The sequence below is a fragment of the Biomphalaria glabrata genome, chromosome 5 (assembly GCF_947242115.1).
Source record: "Biomphalaria glabrata chromosome 5, xgBioGlab47.1, whole genome shotgun sequence".
Taxonomy (NCBI): Eukaryota; Metazoa; Mollusca; class Gastropoda; family Planorbidae; genus Biomphalaria; species Biomphalaria glabrata.
The window spans coordinates 13,407,716-13,414,468 of NC_074715.1; positions in this window are offsets into that span (position 1 = coordinate 13,407,716).

Sequence of the window (6,753 nt, forward strand, 5' to 3'; positions counted from 1 at the left end):
AAGGGCACTAATTCAACCATCACTTCAATCCTCGTATGAACCATAACTTGTGACTAAGGTGTGGTTGGTTAAGGCTTCATATTCCAAGGATTTAAAGGGCGCTTGCGATTACAACTGTAGAGAAGAGGGCGAATAGTGCTGGGGCCAGAACACATCTTTGTCTCTGTAGGAATTCTAACTCCTCCGGCTGCTTTCCAAGCTTGTCAATGGCCGCTCTCATTTCCTTTACAGAGGGCGTTTCATCTAATTCATTAGAAATGTAAGTGTTGAGAAGTTAGACAAAGCGTTTAGCAAGATGGCATTTACAATCTGGTAGAGTTTGTTTTAAAGCTCTAACCATCGCTCCATTAGCAGTGCACGATACTGGTGATCATGCCATCTTTTGGCTTGAGTTGTACACACGCACTTGCTGGTCTGAGGTCCAAGGGCCCTTTTCCATTACTCTGGTCCTTCTACAGTTAACACAACATTGGTAAAACTCTGGAAGCATGTCTGGGAAAATGATGAACTGACCATGTCAAACAAAATGCTCATCTACAACGCCTGTATAGTGAACACTCTTCTTTATGATAGCGAGAGAGAGCCAACAAACATGCACCGAGAGCATAAATTAAAAGTTTTTATTGAGGCTCATAATGTGTAACTCCTGGAAAATATGAACCTTTTGAAACTGACCATACACACAACATCTTTACACTTTCGACAAATGCTCTGTTTCTTTCTTCTGAAATGTAGCTCTATTACATATCGGTATGTTGATTGATTAAAAAGGGTTAAAAAGTGGATTTTTATTCAAGCTTTTGAAAAAGTGTAGGGACCTCCACAAAAATTCTTACCCTGGACCTCCACAGACTTACATCCGGCCCTGCATTGATGGCTACATGATCGAGTCGTACGCGCTTCAGAATGTCGTCATTTTGGTCCCGAGTTTGAACCCTGGCATCCTGCAGAACGAAGGTCTAATGCTTTTTATTTCTGAACTTAGTTTTACTTAGAAAAAACAAAACAAGCATTGGTGATTAAATGTTTTAAGTGTTTAATGAAAAGGGAGGCTACTAATGAGACACTTAATGTATTAAACAGTTGTTCCCCTTTTATCTCCTATTTAGGATCAATTGATAAGACAGCGGTAGTTACTAATATTTTTTTCTTAAGCACTAAACATTTTTTCTTCTTCTTTATCCCTTCCTTCCTTTTAAACTATCTCTCCTTCACCTCTTTTTCTTTTCCTCTTTTAGTCTTTCACTTATCCATCTCTATTTAGTCGCTCTCTCTCTCTCTCTCTCTCTCTCTCACTCTACTTGTACGGTCTCTCTCTCTTCTATAATAGCCACATCTCTTCAAAAAAATCTCTCTCTGTGTTGTTCTCCCCAACTCTCTTTTATAGCATGTCTCTCTCTCTCTCTCTCCGCACACTCCCCCCCCCCTTGTCAACCAAGTTTTTCTTCCCTCCTTCATACTCCCTTCCGCAAAAAAAATAAAAAAATAAATGCAGAGATGTAAGAGTTTTAAAAAGGTCGAAGTGTAGATCCTGATAACTCAGTATTAATGGAAGTGTCAAGGTTTGGTCAAAGGAAGATGTCAAACAAAAAAAAAAAAACTTCGCTTAGCCGCCTCTCCACACACACGCGCAACCACACGTCCACACAGACAGCAGGATGTAACAGAAAAACACAATTAATAGAATAGAAGTAACGAAGTATCTCTCAGGGCACAGTTCGCTAGGACTACCTTGAACCTTTTGCCCTTTCAAAACGTTCAGACGTCATTGAAAAAAACAAACAAACTATGCCAGAAGCAAGCTCAATGGTACCCACACGTAACAAGCAGATTACATCAGTGCGTGTGTGTGGAGGTGTTTCCATGGTGACGATGGGAAGAGGTTAGAGATTGGTTGTGACTGATGCAAGATAAACGGCATTGTTATCAGCAGTCTTAGACAGGGGAGACGACTCCATATTGCCAGACTGACTAGACGTGTAGCTGTAGTGAGTTAAATTTTGTTCAGACTGTCATCTTGTATCATTACTAAAGACTAGTTCATAGATTTCATTGGATCTCAAGTTGAATTTGTGTATACAGCAATCAAAGTTCTATTTAGTTTAGTTCACAAAGAAATTATTCAAGCTATTTCAAGTTTTACAAGTTAAGCTATAATACGCCTACAGTGTTTTAGTTGTCCGCTGGTTCTGTACTAACAGAAGTCAACGACTGTCAACAACAAACACACTCACCACAGATACATGCTATCTCTTTCTCTCTCTCACACACACATGATACACACATGCACACATCAAAAACTCGCAAACAGCCTACACACATCACACATTCACAAATCACATATTCCGCACGCACACACACTACATTCATATACTCTTTCCCACACATAATATAAAGACACCTACACACACGTGCACACTAAACACGAGCTCATTACCACACACACACATACACACACACTCTACTACACTGTCTACACACCACGCATTAACACACACCTACATTCGCACCCACTCAAACACACTACACATACAACACACACAAACTCATACACACCCCCACATTGCCACACTCATATCCACACTCACACATACTTTATACACCAAACACACATCTTATCTTATATAATACAGACGTTACTTCAAAAAAAAAGAAGAAGATGATTACATCCTAAGCGTCATGCATTTAGTCATGCATATTAATCAATGACCTAAATTCTGCCAAGTCACTGGTTTTCCTGGCTAGCTCAGGCAACCCATTCCATGCTCTAATAGAGCTAGAGAGGAAGGAGTATTTGTACAAATTTGTCCTAGCATATGGAAGGACTCGAACGAGGAATGACATCAACACACAAAACATCTTCACAAAGTGACTTGAATAAAGCAGCTGAAGAACATCGATCCAGTCTAGGCCTGTTCTTGGTAAGCAGATGAGATGAAACATGGAACCATTACGCTGAGAGCCTAAGGCACTAACTAAGCGGCCGAGCAGTCGCAAATACTATAACAATATTTTTGTAGTTCTACAACTTTCGAATTTTTGAATTATTATTTTTAAAGCAATACATTAACGCAATTCATGTAACTTGTCATGTGGTAGGAATTCAGTGCTGGATTTACCTTTAGACAACATAAGCTCTATCTTAGGGCCCCGGCTTGCCTGGGGAGAACAATCGTCATAGCAGACCTGAACACTGACCTGCCACGTTGAGACCTGTGGCCAGTGAAGACAAATAGGTCGTTGCCACGTCGTACAGACCAGACTCCACTGACCACAAGTCGCGACGTCGCAGGTCAGTATTGAGGCCTGCTATAACGATTGATTTCGCTGGGGGGGCTCCTGAAACGTTTAGTGGGGTATTTTCTAACCCTTTCAAGGAAGAGAAAAAGAAAGATTGCTTTACGAGGCGCCCCATATCTACAATAATCTAAATCGAGCCCTGGGTAGTTTGACATTCCCATGATGAAGTGGAGGGGGGAGGGAGGGGAGCCCATCAAGCAACAAACACTCAAATCTTACATCCCAAACACTTATTCTATTGTATGTATTAATTTTATAAAGGATATGAAAGAATGCATATAGTCAAGTGATGTTCCGGGCCTACTTAAAAACAAATTAATTGGATTCCCCCCCCCCCCGGGTCTTTCCACTGAAACAAATAGATCAACTTCGTTCCAGAAAAAAGCCCCTCTTCCACTTGTGAAAAAGCTTCCCCCCCCCCCTCTTTGTTCTACTTATGAAAAAGGTCCTCTTCCACTTATGAAAAAGCCCCCCCCCCTCTCTTTGTTCTACTTATGAAAAAGGCCCTCTTCCACTTGTGAAAAAGCCCCCATCGCACTTATGAAAAAGGTCCCCCCCCCCCTTTTTCCACTTTTGGGAACAGCCCCCCCCCCCTTTTTTTTGTCCATTTATGCCTAAACGTTATTGGATGTAATTAATTGTATCCGCCTTTCAAGCGGAACCATAAACGTCCTCTTTGTGTCGAGTTCACCTGGTAGTCACAGCAACATTCCAATGACAACAACTAACAGCCCCCATCAGTGACCTTTCAAAAGATGTCATCTTTGCACTGATCACAACAACAAAAGTATTATCACGTCATTAAGAACCAATTTTATGTCCTTTTTATTTTAATTATTTCGTTGTTTTTTTTCCTTTCATTAATTACTCTTCCGGAAGGGGGGTGGGGGGGGGGGAAGCAAGTAAAGAAAGAGAAACAAAATTATTTAAAGTCATTTAACATTTCAAAGCTGGACGCGACGCATTATTCCTCTCGCTCTCTCCGGGATCGCCGTCGACATAAGGAAGTCTAGTCATGTGAGCCCCCCAAAGTAGGCGTGGTTTATGATACATGAATGAAGCTAAGGGACACAATCACAAGTGACCTAAACAGGGAGAGGTTCAGTCGTCTGCTACAAAAAGTGAGTCGATGAAGTGTCGGAGCATTTGGACTTGATACTTCTAACGAGACAAGACGGGAGGAAACTTAAACACTGCATGGACTAGCTCTAATTGAAAAGGTAAGTCTTTTTTTTTTTAAACGATGGCAGGATTAAAAATAAGTATTGGCACCCAAATACCGAAAATGAAAGCAAATATCTTTGCTTGAAAATTGTGGTATCTATATGACAAATCTTATTGCCAAATAGGACAATATGAGTGGCAGGCAATCGCCGAATCCCTAATACTCTCAATAGCATATTGTTTCTAACGTCACCCTGTTCAAACGGTTGTTGTTTGGAAACTTAAACTGTGTTACTTGAAGTCAGTGGCGTCACCCACTGCGGTTAGCTCATGGTGCCACCCGTTGAGGTACGGACCCCCCGCACGTCCCTAATGACGCCACTTCTTCAAGGCTCTTCTGACTGGTACTGGAATAGGAGGTCCATTTTTCTTCTTCCGATTATGGTTTAAAAACAACCACAGCTGGATCCATCCCGTAAGTGCTCGAAGTGTAGAATCCAGATATCTGATTAAATCTTGCTACTTCGTTGCGTGTGTACAATCCCAGGGCCACGTGATGTCAACAATCACCTGGCTGGCCAAATACATTCACTAAGCTTTACCTGTGTGTAATTTATTCTATCCAACGTTCAGAACTAAGCGTCACGTGTTTACCTCTTTGCGCGACACAAATATTATTGTCATAACTGCTTGAACTAGATCTAATATGTACACAAACACGCACTGTAACACGGAACTCAATCCCCCGCCCCCGCCACGTGGACATCTAGATAAAAGATAATGATGTCCCAGTGTTTACAAACACGAATAACAGCGTGTGTGAAATGTGCAATCACTGGCCTTTTTTTTTTACCCACCGATGACGACTGCCATTTTTTATACAGCTTTATTCTGAATCATGAACAAATGGACCTCATTCACCAATCGTAAACAAACAACATTTAGTCACGTGATAATATTGATAAAACAACGAAAAAAAACTGTCACGTGATAGCCACTGTGTATTAAAATTAGATCATAATTTGTATAGAAGAAATAGAGAATCACGTGGCTTAATGTTGTTTGTTTACGATTGGTGAATGAGGTCCATTGAATAACAAGCGATCTTGCTGTTGGCATTATTAACTCTTTCTCTCCTAATCGACGATACCATCGTTGATTTGACCTCATTAAATTAAATTAATATTTAATTTTAACAACTTTTCTTTATGTTATATCAAAGGAGCATGCATTCTCCTTTAACCCTATACCAAATAAAACATTTTCTGATCACAACAAACAAAGTTATTGAAGCTCAATCATAATATGGTAGTGAAATACTAATGAGCAAAATGAAGAATTCCGTCTGAATGAGAACAATAATTACGGAGGGAAAGAGTTAAGAGATGTAAAATAGTATGGTAACTATGGTTACATAATGATGTGTTGATCCAGTATACACTGTTGTTGTCCCCCTTCCTCTCAAGCGGGAAACAGACACAATGTTTTAAATGTTGGTGTATATAAGACTGAAATGAAATGACCGTTTAAAGAAGTCTTTTTTGTTAACAGTTGGAAGAATAGTATGTATATTATAATGTATACCTCATCATAAAGTGAACATTTTTCACTCTTAATCAACCAAAACAGATGTAGCCCCAGGCCTACCCACCTGCTGTAAAGGGGAAAGTGCATACATTGATATGTACAGTCAAGTGACCTAGTCTAGAAGTTGGAAAGTGCATACATTAATATGTACAGTCAAGTGACCTAGTCTAGAAGTTGGAAAGTGCATACATTAATATGTACAGTCAAGTGACCTAGTCTAGAAGTTGGAAAGTGCATACATTAATATGTACAGTCAAGTGACCTAGTCTAGAAGTTGGAAAGTGCATACATTGATATGTACAGTCAAGTGACCTAGTCTAGAAGTTGGAAAGTGCATACATTAATATGTACAGTCAAGTGACCTAGTCTAGAAGTTGGAAAGTGCATACATTAATATGTACAGTCAAGTGACCTAGTCTAGAAGTTGGAAAGTGCATACATTGATATGTACAGTCAAGTGACCTAGTCTAGAAGTTAGAAGTGCATACATTGATATGTACAGTCAAGTGACCTAGTCTAGAAGTTAGAAGTGCATACATTGATATGTACAGCTAAGTGACCTAGTCTAGAAGTTGGAAAGTGCATACATTAATATGTACAGTCAAGTGACCTAGTCTAGAAGTTGGAAAGTGCATACATTAATATGTACAGTCAAGTGACCTAGTCTAGAAGTTGGAAAGTGCATACATTAATATGTACAGT